General features: G+C 46.0%; 1 long non-coding RNA gene across 2 annotated transcripts in view; it reads right to left on the bottom strand.

Moving 5' to 3' along the window:
• Positions 1-3,176: 3,176 nt before the first annotated feature.
• The window catches only part of LOC139359579 (uncharacterized), an 87,522-nt gene continuing 72,911 nt past the window's right edge, over positions 3,177-17,787 (bottom strand). The window contains exon 8 of one of the 2 annotated variants that reach the window (XR_011615656.1): positions 3,177-3,455. This is a non-coding gene — a long non-coding RNA (uncharacterized lncRNA). Of the gene's footprint in view, positions 3,456-4,651; positions 4,777-17,787 lie in introns of those variants that run through there. The other variant, XR_011615655.1, reaches the window with a different exon arrangement.

Here is a 17,787-nt window from a genome sequence, read left to right as displayed (position 1 = left end):
TCTCAAAGCACACTTGGCCCTCATATCCGGGAGCTATGCATCTGTGGGTTCAGCAACAGCAGAGGGAAAATATTCAGAAAATAAATTGGATGATTATGTCTCTACTGAACATGTGCAGACTTTGTTCTTGTCATCATTACCTAAAGAATACAGTATCACAACCATTTATGTAGCATCTGCATTGTATTACATATCATAAATAATCTAGTAATGGTCTATGTCTATTGGAGGATGTGCATAGCTTTTATGTAAATACTAGGCCATGTTATATCAGGGACTTGAGCATCCATGGATTTTGGCATCCCCGGGACCCTAGAATTAATCGTCCATGGATACCAAGGGACAATTGTATAAACTCGCTCAGGAAGGCTGCTCATTGGAGGAAGGGCCCAGTTCAGTACAGACAGGGACATCATCCCTGGACTACTGTCCATCCATCCATCCATTCATCCATTCATCCATTGGCACCACCCTCTAGTGCTGTCCGAGTGACAGCCCTAGCAAGTGGAGACCTTTAAAAAGACCGTCTCACGTTGTCCAGGTTTGAGGTCTTGGAAGAAGTGGCACCACTGTGAGAATAAGGGGTCAGTTTCCTCCAGGATCCAAAGAGCATATCAGGGCCCCTTGGGGTGAGGAAAGGAGCTCGGCCTCTCCAGCAGCCACATGGGCTGCAGTAGGATGGGGCTGGGGCTGGCCCTGTTTATCACTTGGCCCTCATGAGGGGAACAGAAAGACCAGGGGGCAGAGGAGGAGCATGGGGCAGCTGGTTGCCTAAGCAGAAGGCACCTCAGGGAAGGGCTTTTAGTTTGTATTTACACTGCTGTAAAGAAATACTTGAGGCCGGGCGTGGTGGTTCACACCTGTAATCTCAGTACTTTGGGAGGCCGAGAGGTGGATCACCTGAGGTCAGGAGTTCAAGACCAGCCTGGCCAACATGGTGAAACTCCGTCTCAACTAAAAATACAAAAAAAGCTAGCTGGGCGTGGTGGCGGGCGCCTGTAATCCCACCTACTTCAGGAGGCTGAGGCAGGAGAATCCCTTGAACCTGGAAGGCAGAGGTTGCAGTGAGCCTAGATGGTGCCATTGCACTCCAGCCTCGGTGACCAGATTCAAACTCTGTTAAAAAAAAAAAAAAAAGAAATACTTGAGACTGAGTAGTTTATAAAGGAAAGAGGTTTAATTGACTCACAGTTCAGGGAACTTACAATTATGGCAGAAGGCGAAGGGGAAGCGACACCTTCTTCACAAGGCGGCAGGAGGGAGTGAGTGGAGAACGAGGAAGTGCCACACTTTGAAACCATCAGCTCTCCTGAGGACTCCCTCACTCTCAGGGGAGCAGCACGGGGGACACTGTCCCCAGATCCAATCCCCTCCCACCAGGTTCCTCCCTTGACACAGGAGGGATGAGTTTTGGGTGGGGACACAGATCCAAACCTATCCGGGTCTCAGCCTGTCTTGCAGCTCCCCGGGGCTGAGGCTGAGTACAGATCTGCTGGGCCTGCTCTACAGCACCGGGGGCTCTGCCTGTGCGCCCCCATCTGCTGCTTCCTGGGGTGGTGGCTGCTTCCTCAAGAAGAGGTTGGATCTGCTCTCCTACCCACGCCTCTCCAGGGCCTTGTGGTGCCCTGGCCACATCCTCCCAGGGTAAGGGCAGGAAACTGGGCTTCTTGCCCTTCTTGTTGCTTGGGTGACAATCCTGGGGTCATTCGTAGGCCCCATCACTGTTCCTCCTTCTAAATGGAGAGCATTTTGGCAAATCTTCCCGGTAGAGGCCGGGGGCTCATCCCTGTTATTTGTTCTAGCTTGGTAAAGCCAGGTGAAGACATCTGGGCAAGCAGAAAGTAGAGTGGCCCCCAGGAAGGGTGGGTGGAGGGTGCTGGCCTTTGGGCTTGCCTGAACCAGCGTGTGAGGGGCAAGATTATCAGCAAGTAGGGTTGTCAGGGCTAACATCAGGAGGCAGTAATAATGCTGGTGGGGGGACGGCGGTGTGGCTGGCTTGGTGTGGGGCATGAGAGCCAAGGTTTGTCAGCTCGCAGAGAGGCGCCTGACCCCTGGACTAGCAGCTGTGGAACCCAGTGGTTGCCCTTAGTTCCTGGATCCTGGGAGACTTCTGGAACCTGGGCCTGGGGCAGCCTAGGGGTGGAGGTGGTGGCTGATGGGGTAGGGGTCTCTACTTCTTTCAGTAAGAGGGAGAACCAAGAAAGGCACTGAAGCATGGTCTGCAGAGAAGGCACTTGTGCAATCACCAGGAGAATGAGGGGCCTGAGTTGTCTTCATTTCTCCTAAAAACACGCATTCCCTCCCTGGCCACTCTAGTGAGGGCATGAAGCACAGGGTGTGTTTGTGTGTGTGTGTGTGTGTAGGTATATGCATGCGTATGTATGTATGTGCATGTGTGTGCACAGGTTTGTGCATGTGAATGTATTTATGTATGTGTATCTGTGTGCGTGTGCATGCATCTGTGTGCGTATGTGCATGTGTGTGTGTGTGTGCGTGTGTGCATGTGTGCATGTGTGTGTGTTGCAGGGCTTTACAGTGGACAGGATGTGGGAAGGCAGCTGCAGCTCCAAGCTGCAAGTCCTTCTGATAGAATGGTAAAGATTCCCTGGACCACAGAAAGAGTGTTTTCATTTGCACCCATTTTTATTAGCATTTAAATCTGCATTATTTGTAGCAGGTAAACCTATGTTGCTTAACTATTTTTAGAAACATTTACACCAGCAGTCCCCAAACTTTTTGGCACCAGAGACCAGGTTTCTTGAAGACAACTCTTCCATGGACCCGGGAGAAGGGGAAGGAATGATGCGGAGATGATTCAAGCCCATTACATTTATTGTGTGCTTTATTTCTATTATTATTTCATTCCATCTCTCCACCATCTGTGGGCTAACAGGCTGCGCTAGTTTCCTAGGGCTGCTTTACAGGACCACAGACTGGGCACCCTCAACAACAGAATGTTACTGTCTCCCAATCCTGGAGGCCATGAGTCCACCATCAAGGTGTCAGCAGGGTGGGTCCCTCTGAAGTGGTGCAGGAAGGCTCTGTTCCAGGCCTGTCTCTTGCTGTGTGGGTGGCTGTCTTCTCCCTGTGACTCTTGGTTAAGGGTGACTCTGGTGAGGGCTCAGAAGACGAGAGCCGGAAAGAATGTCGGTAGCCTATGGAGGGGGTCGGGCCTGGTGTCTCATGCCTGGAATCTTAGCCCTTTGGGAGGCCAAGACAGGAGGATCGCTTGAGGATGAGACTTCAAGACCAACCTGGCCAACATAGGGAGACTCAGTCTCTTAAATAAATAAAAATATGGAAGGGAAAAATCATTCAGATGAAGTCTCAGATGGCAATGAAGAACATGTTATTGGAAACTGGAGGAAAGGTGATGCTTGCCATAAAGTGACAAAGAACTTGGCTGCATTGTTCTCCTAGTGTTTTCTGGAAGGCTGAGCTTGTGAGCAATGAACCTGAAATTTAGCAGAAGAAATATCTAAGCAAAGTATTGAAGGAGTACCTTCATTCTCTTGAATGTTTCTAGGAAAATGAAAGAAAAGAGGAATGACTTAGAGACAGAACTTAAAACTTTGGGAAATTTTTAGCCTTCTCAGCCTGCCTGAGTTCTAATCCTAGCTCTGCTTATTAAGTTCTTTTAAGGGGATGATCTTTGAGCAAACGTTGAGCTCCTGTTTTCCCAAGTCATTGTACACAATAGCTGCTACCTTGTGAAGGATTCATGTAATTGACCAGCATTTACCAAGTAGCATCAGTGTTCAGTTTTAGTCATTGGTGGTTCTGTAGTTGGACTGTGAGGCGGTTTTGGGGTGGGAGGTGGTGTGTGCCTGTAGCACTTAATTGCAGGCAGAAAAGAAAAAGATACTTTTGATAACCCAGAGGCAGCTTTTCTCTGCTTTTGTGTCAAAAGAGAAGAAGGGAGTTTGGACAGGGATAGGAATTCTCTTTAATACAAGCTCTCTTCCACAAAACCAGAGGTACATAGAATGTGTAATAATTCACAGAATTTCTAGACTGAAACACTCTGATTTTTTACAATTTATTTTTTATTTTTTCAGGTTGAGACAGCTAAAGTTAATCTGTGGCGACGTTTTGGATGCACTGGCCAGACACCTCATTCCAGCAGCAAGGTTTTCTATTGTGAAATGTAGGTTCTATACTAGAAAGGAAAATGTAAGATTAAAAGTTGGCCTTTTTGGAATCATGACTTTCTTCTATGTAGGTTTCCAACTTTTATTTAAAAATAATTGTTTAATGTTAGAAGGATAGTTGATGTTGGAATAAAAAGATGGTCAGGCTGTTATAAAAATGCATTAGGTTTTGCTTTACTTATATTCTTTTGCTTTCATGGGACCTATCTCATTCCCCTCCCTCAAACGGCCACACATTGCACAGTGCTGGCTGAATGTTTCATGTAGAAAGTTTATTTTACGATTAATACTCTTGTGCCATTTCTTGGAACCACCTGCTTGTTTAATTCTAGTCTATCAAGTGATAATTTTGTCGATATTTAGAGGCTCCTCACTTAATTTCAGTGGGATTTTTGGTTACATTTAATAAGGAAAATAGTATGAAATGTCTCAGAAATAAAAAAGAAACAAAGTCAATTATTCCTGAGAGTTTCTAAAATTATTGAAGTACACTTGTTAATTGTTAGTGTAGAACCTACATTTCATAATAGAAAACCTTGGACTTGCCAGTGGTAGCTGCTGGAATGAGGTGTCTGTTCAGTACATCCAGAACGTCGCCTCAGATTAACTTTACCTCAGTCTCAACCTGAAAACATAAAAACTAAAATTTAAAAAATCAGATTATTGAAGTCTAGAAATTCTGTAAATTATTACACATTCTATCTACCTCTGATTTTGAGGAAGGGAGCTTAGTATTGAACAGAATTCCTTTCCCTCCCCCAACTCCCTTCTTCCCTTTTGACACAAAAGCAGAGAAAAGCTGCCTCTCCGTTATCAAAAGTATTTTTCCTTTCGGCATGCAATTATCTGCTAAACACACACACACACACACCACCCCCCACCCCAACACCCCCTCACAGTCCAAATACAGAGTCACCAATGACTAAAACTGAACACTGATGCTACTTGGTAAATGCTGGTCAATTACATGAATCCTTCGCAAGGTAGCAACTATTGTGTCCATTAACTTGGGAAAACAGGAGCTAAAACATTTTCTCAAAGATCATCCCCTTAAAAGAACTTACTACCAGGTAGGATTTGAACTCAGGCAGGGTGCAAGGGACAGAACAAAATTCAAACCCAGGCAGTTTGCCTTCAGTGCTTTCATTCCTAACAACGTTCAACAGGCAATCCCTTTAGTGGAAGAGATCCAAAGCTAGGTAAGATACCACAAATCTATGGACCAAAGAAACTTTTGCCACTCATTTCTATTCATTTATAATGCTGAAAACATACACCACCTCTAACGGCACATACCCAGTTTGCTTCCTTTGTTTGTTTGTTTGTTTTGAGATGGAGTCTCGCTCTGTTGCCCAGGCTGGAGTGCAGTGGCACGATCTTGGCTCACTGCAAGCTCGTCCTCCTGGGTTCATGGCATTCTCCTGCCTCAGCTTCCCAAGCAGCTGGGACTACAGGCACCCACCACCAAGCCTGGCTCATTTTTTTGCATATTTAGTAGAGACGGGGTTTCACTATGTTAGCAAGGATGGCCTCGATCTCCTGACCTTGTGATCCGCCTGCCTCAGCCTCCCAAAGTGCTGGGATTACAGGTGTGAGCCACTGTGCCTGGTCAATGCATTTTCTTTTTTTTTTTTTGGAGACAGAGTCTTGCTCTGTCACCCAGGCTGGAGTGCTGTGGCACCATCTCAGCTCACTGCAACCGCCGCCTCCAGGGTTCAAACCATTCTGTCTCAGCCTCCCAAGTAGCTAAGATTACAGGTGTGTGCCACCACACCCGGCTAATTTTTGTGTTTTCAGTACAGACGAGGTTTTGCTATGTTGGCCAGGCTGATCTCGCCTCTAAAACCATATGATAGAATGGGTCGCATAGCCCAAGAAGCAGGACTGCTTCTCCTGTAACCAGAAACCACTATGTAGCCCTTTCCTGTCCTAGGCCTCACACAATGCTGGTAGAGTTCCTTGTCACTTGGTAAGGTTTAAAGCAGTGTTCCTAAGTGGGGAATATGCTGCCACCAGAGCCCAAAGAGGCCTGGTAGGCATTATGCTTGCTTCTTAGTGGTGGGAAGTGCAAGATGGAATAATTTGATCTTTCCTTTGGAAGGAGATATCCCACTATGCCTGAAGCCACTAAAACTTCACTAGTGTGGCAGGCCCCTGGATCTTTGTAGAAGCCTCTGGAACACATGTCTTACCCAGGCCTCCAACAAGTATTTGTATTTCTTGCTCATCTGGTCCAAATAACATCGTGTCATTGATATAGTGGGCCAGTGTCATATTCCGGGGTGTTCAGATGGTCAAGGTCTTTTCAGAATGTGTTTCTACAGAATGCAAGAGAGTTAACACAACCCCAGGGCAGGACTGGAAATGTGGGATGTACTGTTGTGCATCCCACATGAATGTAAACTTCTTCCAGTTAGGAATGGATAAGAATGCAGCCAGGTGCGGTGGCTCATGCCTGTAATCCTAGCATTTTGGGAGGCTGAGGTGGGTCGATCGCCTGAGGTCAGGAGTTCAAGACCAACCTGGCCAACATGACAAAACCCCATTATCAGGGGAAACCAGCCTCCAATATTTCAACGTAAGTTCCTTTCTATTTTCCCTAAGTGCCAGCTAGTCTGAGAAATAAAGGGAAAGAGTACAAAAGAGAGAAATTTTAAAGCTGGCTGTCCCGGGGAGACATCACATGTCGGCAGATTCTGTGTTGCCCCCTGAACTGTAACACCATCAAGTTTTTATTAGCAATTTTCAAAGGGGAGGGAGTGTACGAATAGGGTGTGGGTCACAGAGATCACACACTTCAAGGGCAACAAAAGATCACAAGGCAGAAGGTCAGGGCGAGATCACAAGGTCACGGCGAAACTAGAATCACTAATGAACTTCCATATCCCGCTGTGCATGCATTGTCATTGATAAACATCTTAACAGGGTTCAAGAGCAGAGAACCGGTCTGAATAGAATTCGCCAGACTGGAATTTCCTAATCCTAGCAAGCCTGGGGGCGCTGCAGGAGACTAGGGCGTGTTTCATCCCTATCTACATCTGCATAAGGCAGACACTCCTAGGGTGGCCATTTTAGAGACCCGCCCTGGGAATGCATTCTTTTCCCAGGGCTGCTAATTATTAATATTCCTTACTGGGAAAAGAATTCAGCAATATTTCTCTTACCCGTTATCGATAATAACAGAAATATGGCTCTGTTCCGTCCGGCTCCCAGGCAGTCAGACCTAATGGTTATCTCCCTTGTTCCCTGTTCTTTTTGCAAGGGGCCCAGATTTCATATTGTTCAAACACACGTGCTTTATGAACAATTTGTGCAGTTAACACAATCGTCACAGGGTCCTGAAGTGACATACATCCTCAGCTTATGAAGCTGATGGGATTAAGAGATTAAAGACAGGCATAGGACATTATAAGAGTATTGATTGGGAAAGTGATAAATGTCCATGAAATCATCACAATTTATGTCCTACTGTCACGGCTTCAGCAGGTCCCTCTGTTCGGGGTCTTTGACTTCCTGCAACACCCTGTCTCTAGTAAAAATACAGAAATTGACCAGGCATGGTAGCAGGCACCTATAATCCCACCTACTCAGGAGGCTGAGGCAGGAGAATCACTTGAACCTGGGGGGTAGAGGTTGCAGTGAGCCAAGATCACATCCCTTCACTCCAGTCTGGGCAAAAGAGAAAGACTCCATCTAAAAAAAAAAAAAAAAAAAAAAAAAAAAAATGCATTGGCCAGATTAATGGCTAACAATAGCACACACCTAAAGCCATGTTAATCTGCTGTAACAAAAATACCATTTGTAACCCAGCAAGCACAACTGGGGCTATTCCTTGGATGAGTTTGCCACATCCTTCAGGAACTGAAGTTCCTGCATTTCTACCATTTCTACTCCACTTACAATGGACCATTGCATTCTGGTTAAGGTCAGAATTAAGTGGGGAAAACATGACTCCTGCATTCATGAAGTCTTCAAAGGTGGCTTTAATCTCTGCTGTGTTCCCTGGAGTGTCATACTGTCTTTTATTTACTCTCTTGGATGGAGGAGGAGGGAGTAGTTTCAGAGGTTTCTACTTGGCCTTCTCCACTATGATGGCCGTAATTTTACAGTCTAAAGAAGAAATTATTGGGAGAAGCCATCTACCCTGGATTCTGAGTATCCCTGCACATTCTTACTAATATGCTGGGAAGACAAGACCTTGACTTCTCTCTGCTTAGGAGATTTCTCAGTGTTGTACACACAGCAATGAACCTTGAGAGATGAGCTAACATCTCCTTCCAGGACAAAGAGTAGACTTGCATACTGCTTATAAAAATAGTAGATTTCCGGCCAGGCACGGTGGCTCATGCCTGTAATCTCAGCACTTTCGGAGGCCGAGGCAGGCGGATCATGAGTTTAGCAATTTGAGACCATCCTGACCAACATAGTGAAACCCCGTCTCTACCGAAAATACAAAAATTAGCTGGGTGTGGTGGTGGGTGTCTGTAATCCCAGCTACTCAGGAGGCTGAGGCAGGAGAATTGCTTGAACCAGGGAGGCAGAGGTTGCAGCGAGCTGAGATTGAGCCACTGGACTCCAGCCTGGGTGACAGAGTGAGACTCTGTCTCAAAAGAAAGAAAGAAAAGAAACAGAGAGAGAGAAGGAAGTGAGGGAGGGAGGGAGGGGAAAGAAAAAGAAACAGTGGATTCCTATAAAAAGGAATGCAATCATGTCCTTTGCAGGGACATGGATGGAGCTGGAAACCGTTGTCCTCAGAAAACTAACACGGGAACAGAAAACCAAACATAGCATGCTCTCATTTCTAAGTGGGAGTTGAAGAATGAGAACACAGGAAACATGGTGGGGAACAACACACACTGGGGCCTGTTGGAGAGGTTTTGGGGAGGGAGAGTATCAGGAAAAACAACTAATGGATGGTGGGTTTCATACCCAGGTGATAGGTTGATCTGGGCAGCAAACCACCATGGCACGCGTTTCCCTTTGTAACAAACCTGCACATCCTGCACATGTACCCTGGAACTTAAAACAAAAGTTGAAGGAAAAAAAAATGGTGGATTCCCTAAACTCAGTGATTTTTCCCCTGTAACACAACCCACTTTATGTATAGGCATCAATCTGGATCTTCTGCATCGCCTCTGTGGGAACTGGGGGCAAGGTGAACGGATGCAGACATGACCCTGATACTGCTTGCTGTGGTCTGATAAAGTCCTTTCTCTCTGACGCAAGAGTGTAGTATTCAACCAGCAAACATGAAACAATAACAGACTAATGGCTTTTAAGGAGAGCAAAATCCTAGTCCCTGACAGCAATGATGGGGAGCAGAGGTGGTTCTTCCAACGCCCAAGTATTTCCATGTCATATTACATTGCATTATACATCTGGAGACGGAAAATCAGGTGGGTCTTTGGACTCCCTGCGAACTAGACCTGGGTCAAAGGCTCCATTTATTACCTAGCCCCAATATACTCCCACTTTAACAGGGAGACCACAATGAAGCTTTGAGTCTCCAGGCATCAGTGTGAACTCAGGCCTTATATCCAATAGCCCTCAAAAAGGCTGGGAATTACCCTTTCCTGAGGAGATGGCCATTGGTTTCTTTGGAGAAGGACTGGGGGAATCACGATCATATACGTTTGCTGTGGCACTTCTTCCTGGAAACCGACTCTCTGCTTCAGTCAGGCTCTGGGTTCTGGGTTATTGGGATGACTACCCTCAAACTCCTCATCACCCATCTTTGATTTCTTCTGGTTGTGCAGATTGAACAATTGGCTTTTTGGCTGCTCCATCGATCTTACCCTGGGAACATAATGTTCTTTTTTGTTTCCGTCTGGCACTTTTATTGTTTCACTTTTTCTGTTTGATTCATTGGAGTGATTTGGGAGTGTGATACGAACCATGGCTCCAGTTTACATCCTGATGGCGTTCCAATTGCTCCACCATCACCTGATTCCATCACTGGATTTATTCTTTTATTGAATAGTACATCTTTTCCCCACTGATGTGAGATGGCATTTTTGTTAAATGCTACAATTAAATTAATTACTTTTTTTTTTTTGAGATGGATTCTCACTCTGTTGCCAGGATGGACTGCAGTGACGCAATCTCGACTCACTGCAGCCTCTGCCTCCCAGGTTCAAGTGATTCTCCTACCGTAGCCTCTTGAGTAGCTGGATTACAAGCATGCGCCACCACACCCAGCTCATTTCTGTATTTTTAGTAGAGACAGGGTTTCACCATGTTGGCCTGGATGGTCTCGATCTCCTGACCTCATGATCTGCCCACTTCGGTCTCCCAGAGTGCTGAGATTACAGGCGTGAGCCACCATGCCCAGCCAAAAATTCATATTCTTGTTAATTTTCTCCATAGCTCTCCTTGAATCTGATCCTCCCTGGTGTCACTCATTGTGCTAAGTGTGCCCAGCTTGCATCTGAGGGTTAAATGCTAGTCCCTGACAGGATCCTGCCCGTTCTGTGGCAGCATTTGCTACCATGAACACTGACCCATATGTAACAGCCTCAGTGAGTTTCCCAACAATGCCAGTGCCCCTCAGTCAGCGCATTCCTTATTACTTTGTAAATAGAGTACCCTCTAGACCCTCCCATGTCATGGTAGGCTGGCATTATGCAGAATATCCACTCTAATGTGCCCACCGCACTCAACCTTTTGATCCCTTCCTCCACCATGGTCCATGACAGTTCTAGCGTTTCTACTTCACTTACAATGGACGGTTGCTTTTCCCAAACTTTGGGAGGCAACCGAGCAGCTTAATAGCACCATCTCCTGGGATCTTCAATAGTTGTTACATTTTGTATCATGGGCTATTGGTCCCACATTGATAAACTCTGTTATCCAAATTTATTCAGTGCTCCTTGATCCACCACCCTCAAGATACAGTGCCAGATGTACTTTCCTGACGCCTGCTGGAATCTGTGATCGGGGTCCTGCAGCTCCTTTGGTGTATACTGGACCTGAACGTGATAGAGAACACAGCCTTCTTTGGAACTTTGCTGCTCTTATAATGAAGGCCTGGTCCTGTTCCTCAGCCTTTTCTGCTCTCCCATTGCAGGCGATGAGTCTCTTTATATGCTGCCAAGGACGGCCTCTGGTTTTCACACTTCAACTTACAGGCGATTAATCACCCTCAGCCTTTCATGTCTTCCTCCAATGCAGCAAGAGCCAGAAGAAACAGCCATCCAATTCTCAAGTCCTTATATTAATATAATTACTATTGCCTTTGAAACTCTCAAATTCCTCTCCAGTCTATTCTCTCCCATCAGTTTCCCATTCCAGTTCCCTGCTGCTAGGAGGTTTGTTGTTGTTGTTTTGGTTTGGTTTTCTTGTTTCTTTGAGACAGTCTTGCTCTGTTGTCCAGGCTGGAGTACAGCAGCACCATCTCGGCTCACTGCAACCTCTGCTTCCCAAGCTCAAGTGATCCACCTCAGCCTCCCGAGTAGCTGGGACTACAGGTGTGTGCCACCATGTCTGGCTAATTTTTTTTTTTTTTTAGACAGAGTTTTGCTCTTGTTACCCAGATTGGAGTGCAGTGGTGCGATCTTGGCTCACTGCAACCTCCACCTTCCAGTTTCAACCGATGGTATTTTTGTTAGAGCAGATTAACATGGCTTTAGGTGTGAAGCTATTATTAGCCATTAATCTGGCCAATGCATTCCTTTTTCTTTTCTTTTCTTTTCTTTTTTTTTTTTTTGAGATGGAGTCTTGTTCTTTTGCCCAGGCTGGAGTGAAGGGGTGTGATCTTGGCTCACTGCAACCTCCACCCGCCGGGTTCAAGTGATTCTCCTGCCTCAGCCTCCCAAGTAGCTGGGATTACAGGCGTCCACCACCAGGCCCGGATAATCGTCTTGCATTTTTAGTAGAGACGGGGTTTCACTATGTTGGCCAGGCTGGTTTCAAACTCCTGACCTCTAGTGATCTGCCTGCCTCGGCCTTCCAAAGTACTGGGATTACAGGCATGAGCCACAGTGCCCGGCCAAGTTCCCCTAAATTCCTGGGTTTACAGGCTTGTGCCGGGCCATATTACATAATTTTTAAAGCCAGAGTTATGGTCCTCATCTGTTAGTTCAGAGCAGCAAGGTCCAATGGAAATATAACGTGAGCCATATGTGTAGTTTAAAATTTTTAGCAGTCACGTTAAAAACAGTAAAAGGAAACAGGGGCTGACATCCCAGATAAACACCCGGATCTTTTTAAAAACTCAGGCGTGGCTGGGCGCGGGGCTCATGCCTGTAATTCCAGCACTTTGGGAGGCCAAAGCACGCAGATCACAAGTTCAGGAGTTTGAGACCAGCGAGCCTGGCCAACAGGGTGAAATCCCATCTCTACTAAAAATAGAAAAATTAGCCAGGTGTGGGGGCACATGCCTATAATCCTAGCTACTGGGGATGCTGAGGCAGGAGAATTACTTGAACCCAGGAGGCAGAAGTTGCAGTGAGCCGAGATCACGCCACTGCACTCCAATCTGGGTGACAGAGCGAGACTCCATCTCAAAAGAAAAGAAAACAAAAGAAAAGAAAAGAAGAAAAGAAAAGAAAAATTAACACTCCAAGTTACTCCTGGAATGTTTCAGGAATGAATACCTGGGCCATCAGCTGTTTCATGTAAGGATAAAAGAGGAGAGAAACAGAAATTTGTGTTAAAAGGAAGGAAGCTGGGGCCAGATGTAAAGAAAATAAAGTACACATCTGGGCAGGAAGAGAGGAAGAAACATTCTCTGAGGAAAGAGAGACCCATACAAAGAAAAAGAGAAAGTAAAATTTTCCTATCTGGGTGAAGAATATTACGAAAACTGGCCAGGTGCTGTGGTTCCCACCTGCAGTCCTAGAACTTTGGGAGGCCGAGGCAGGAGGATCACATGAGCCCAGGAGTTTGACACCAGCCTGGGCAATACAGGGAGACCTTGAGCTACAAAAATCAAAACGTTAGCCAGGCGTGGTGGTGCATGCCTGTGGTCCCAGCTACTTGGGAGGCTGAGGTGGGAGGATCACTTGAGCCCTGCAGTTTGAGTCTGCAGTGAGCCATGATCATGCCACTGCACTGCAGCCTGGGCAACAGAGTGAGACCCTGTCTCAAAACAATAATAATAATAACAATAAAAGTTTAAAATAATATTAGAAAATAATATCCAAAATGTGGAAATGAGCAGAAGAGATGACTAAGTCTTTTCCACAGAATGCAGGATGTTGTTTAGACTCTGGGAGTTGTCTGATTATTTAGGTGTGTGCATAGTAATCGGATTTTCTTTCTTTTTCTCTTTTTCTTTTTTTGAGAGGGAGTCTCACTCTGTCGCCCAGGTTGAAGTGTAGTGGTGTGATCTTATGTCACTGCAACCTCCGCCTCCCCGGTTCAAGTGATCCTCCTACTTCAGCTTTCCAAGTAGCTGGGATTACAGGTGTGCACCACCATGCCCAGCTAATTTTTGTATTTTTAGTAGAGATGGGAGTTTAACCGTGTTGGCCAGGGTGGTCTCAAACTCCTGAACTCAACAGATCCTCTGGCCTTGGGCTCCCAAAGTGCTGGGATTACAGACGTGAGTCATCGCACTGGACCTGACTTATTTTCTGTTTATATTTGCGTAAGAGACAAGTTTTTAACTTATGAACATTTTTATCTTAACAAGAATTTGTATAGGAATATAATGATTAGCTAAGAAGCAGGTAAAAAGAGGACCTAGAAGACTTTGGATTCAATAACAATAGGCAACAGGCGAACAACAAAGGAGAGCCACCATGCAGTTAACAAAGAGCCCATTGGTGTTTTGGCTTGTTTTTGTTTTTGTTTGTTTGTTTATTTTGAGACAGAGTCTTGCTCTGTCACCCAGGTTGGAGTGCAGTGGCACAGCCTCGGCTCACTGCAACCTCCACCTCCCTGATTCAAGCAATTCTCCTGCCTCAGCCTCCTGTGTAACTGGGATTACAGGCGCCTGCCACCATACCTGGATAATTTCGGTTTTGTTTTTTTTTTTTTAGTAGAGATGGGGTTTCAACATGTCGGCCAGGCTGGTCTCAAACTCCTAGGCTCAAGTGGTCTGCCTGCCTCGCCCTCCCAAAGTGTTGGGATTACAGGTGTGAGCCCCTGTGCTCAGACTGTTGGTGTTTTATTTTGTTTGAGACAGGGGCTCACTCTGTTGCTCAGGCTGGAGTGCAGTGATGCAATCTTGGCTCACTGCAACCTCTACCTCCTGGATTCAAGTGATTCTCATGCCTCAGCCTCCTGAGTAGCTGGGACCACAGGTGTGCGCCACCATGCCTGGCTAATTTTTGTATTTTTAGTAGAGATGGGCTTTTACCATGTTGCCCAGACTATTCTCAAACTCCTGAGCTCAACTGATCCTCCCACCGTGGCCTCCCAAAGTGTTGGAATTACAGGTGTGAGCCCACCACACCTGGCCACAAATAGCCCTTTGTATCCATGTGTTCCACCTCTGTGGTTTCTGTATCCATGGATTCAGCCGACCAAAGACTGAAAATATGTAGGGGCAGGCCGGGCATGGTGGCTCACTGTGGGAGGCCGAGGTGAGCGGATCATTTGTCAGGAGTTGGAGACCAGCCTGGCCAATATGGTGAAACCCCATCTCTACTAAAAATATAAAAATCAGCTAGGCATGGTGGCACACACCTGTAATCGCAGCTACTTGGGAGGCTAAGGCAAGAGAATCCCTTGAACCGGGTCACACTCTGCATGACAGAGTGAAAATCCACCTCAAAAAAAAAATTGGGGGGGAAATAAAGGATGGGTGTGTCTGAATTAAACATGTATAGACTTTTTTACTTATTATTCCCTAAGTAATAATAGTATAATTACTATTTATATAGCAATTGCATTGTATTAAGTATTTTAAATAATCTGATTTAAAGCATATGGATATGTATAGATTACATGCAAATACTGCATCATTGTATATAAGGGACCTGAGCATCTGTGGATTTTGGTGTCCACATGGGGTCCTGGAACCAACTCCCTAGAGATACTGAGGGATGACATATCCACTCTCTTCTCGGATGAGGAAATGGTGACTGAGCATTTATTATTCTCTAAGTTTGTACTTGTGCCTATGTGAGTGACTACGTAGGTGTCGCCATTTTCACAGCAATATCTGAAGCTGTAAGATTCATAAAGAAGCAGCAGCTTGCCTGTAAGGAAAGTCTACAGAAGTGGGGAAATCAGTAGAATATGAAAGTTTAGGGAAGAAAGATTCCAGGAGGTGGGAACAACCTATAGTGTAGAATGCTGCAAAAATGTCAAGCAGGATGAGGTTTGAAAAGTGTCCATTCATTCATTTATTCCATAAATATTTATTGGCCGCTTAGTAGATGCCAAGAACTGTATTAGGCATTAGACACAGTAATAAACAAAGCCAGGCCGGGCGCAGTGGCTCATGCCTGTAATCCTAGCACTTTGGGAGACTGAGGTGGGCACATCACGTGACGTTAGGAGTTGAGACCAGCCTGACCAACCTAGCAAAAGCCCATCTCTACTAAAAATACAAAATTTAGCCAGGAGTGTTGGTGCATGCCCGTAATCCCAGCTACTTGGGAAGCTGAGACAGGAGAATCTCCTGAGCCCAGGAGGCAGAGGTTACAGTGAGCCAAAATCACACCACTGCACTCCAGCCTGGGTGACAAAGTGAGACTCTGTCTCAAAAACATAAAAATAAAAGTAAAGCTGAGCTTGGTGGCTCAGGCCTCTAATCCCAGCATTTTGGGAGGCTGAGGCAGGAGGATCACCTGAGCTCAGGAGTTCAAGACCAGCCTGGCCAACATAGTGAAACGCCGTCTCTACAAAAATACAAAAATTTGCAGGGCATGATGGTAGGTGCCTGTAATCCCAGCCACTAGGGAGGCTGAGGTGGGAGAATTGCTTGAACCCAGGAGGTGGAGGTTGCAGTGAGCTGAGATCGCACCATTGCATTCCAGCCTGGGCGACAGAGCAAGACTCTGTCTCAAAAAAATAAAATAAAATAATAAAACAAAAAACAAAACAAAATAAAATAAATGAGTTTAAAAAATAAAATAAAATAGGCTGGGTGTAATGGCTCACACCTATAATCCCAGCACTTTGGGAGGCCAAGGCAGGCAGATCACTTGAGGCCAGGAGTTTGAGATCAGCCTGGCCAACATGGAGAAACCTCATCTCTACTAAAAATACAAAAATTAGCTGGGCTTGGTGGCACACACCTGTAATCCTAGCTACTCGGGAGGCTGAGGCAGGAGAATCACTTGAATCAAGGAGGCGGAGATTGCAGTGAGCTGAGATCACACCACTGCACTCCAGCCGAGGCGACAGAGTGAGACACCGTCATACAATACAATACAATGCAATACAATACAACAAAAAAAAATAAACAAAATCAAAATTGTCCCTACTGACATTTAGTATAGCGAAAGAGACATACATTTAATGACTCATTTAAGAAATAAGCTGGATGTGCTGGCTCACACCTGTAATCCTAACATTTTGGGAGGCCAAGATGAGGGGATAGCTTGAGACCAGGAGTTCAAGAGCAGCCTGGGCAACAAAGCAAGACCCCATCTCTATAAAAAATAAATTAGTGGGCCAGGCACGGTGGCTCACGCCTGTAATCCCAGCACTTTGGGAGGCTGAGGCTGGTGGATCACTTGAGGTCAGGAGTTTGAGACCAACATGGCCAACATGGTGAAACCCTGTCTATACTAAAAATACAAAAAGTTAGCCAGGCATGGTGGTGGGGGCCTGTAATCCCATCTACTCAGGAGGCTGAGGCAGGAGAATTGCTTGAACCCAGGAGGCAGAGGTTGCAGTGAGCCAAGACGGCAGCATTGCACTCTAACCTGGGCAACAAGAGCAAAACTCCATCTCAAAAAGAAATAGACTAAAAAAAAAAATAGACTAAAACTAAATTAGTGGATGCAGTAGTGTGCACCTGTAGTCTCAGCTACTCAGGGGGCTGAAGCTAGAGGATCACTTGAGCCTGGGAGATTGAGGCTGCAGTGACAATGCCACTGCATTGCAACCTGGGCAAAAGAGTGAGACCCTGGGCCGGGCGCGGTGGCTCATGCCTGTAATCCCAGCACTTTGGGAGGCCGAGACGGGCGGATCACAAGGTCGGGAGATCGAGACCATCCTGGCTAATATGGTGAAACCCCATCTCCACTAAAAAAAATACAAAAAACTAGCCGGGCGAGGTGGCAGGCACCTGTAGTCCCAGCTACTGGGGAGGCTGAGCAAGGAGAATGGCGGGAACCCGGGAGGCGGAGCTTGCAGTGAGCTGAGATCCGGCCACTGCACTCCAGCCTGGGCGACACAGCGAGACTCCGTCTCAAAAAAAAAAAAAAAAAAAAAAAAAAAGAGTGAGACCCTGTCTCAAAAAAAGAAAAAGAAGTATAACTGTTTTAAGACACCAGTGCCAATCAAGATGGAGTAGTCCACTATAGCTTATTTGTATTGCTGGTTATAACTAAACACTCTGGAATAAATATGAAAAGTAACTACCTGTGCACTCTGAAGAGTAAACAAATGCAGAGTCATACTTGGAGAAAGGGGCCCACATGGGAGTGAGCTTCCGTGTGTGTGTGTGTGCGTGCGTGTGTGTGTGTGTGATCTGAGGATACGCACGCAGTGAGCTGTGGCAGTGCAGTGTGGA

This window comes from Macaca nemestrina, chromosome 17 (assembly GCF_043159975.1).
Source record: "Macaca nemestrina isolate mMacNem1 chromosome 17, mMacNem.hap1, whole genome shotgun sequence".
Taxonomy (NCBI): domain Eukaryota; kingdom Metazoa; phylum Chordata; class Mammalia; order Primates; family Cercopithecidae; genus Macaca; species Macaca nemestrina.
This window is presented reverse-complemented; position numbering and strand designations above follow the sequence as displayed.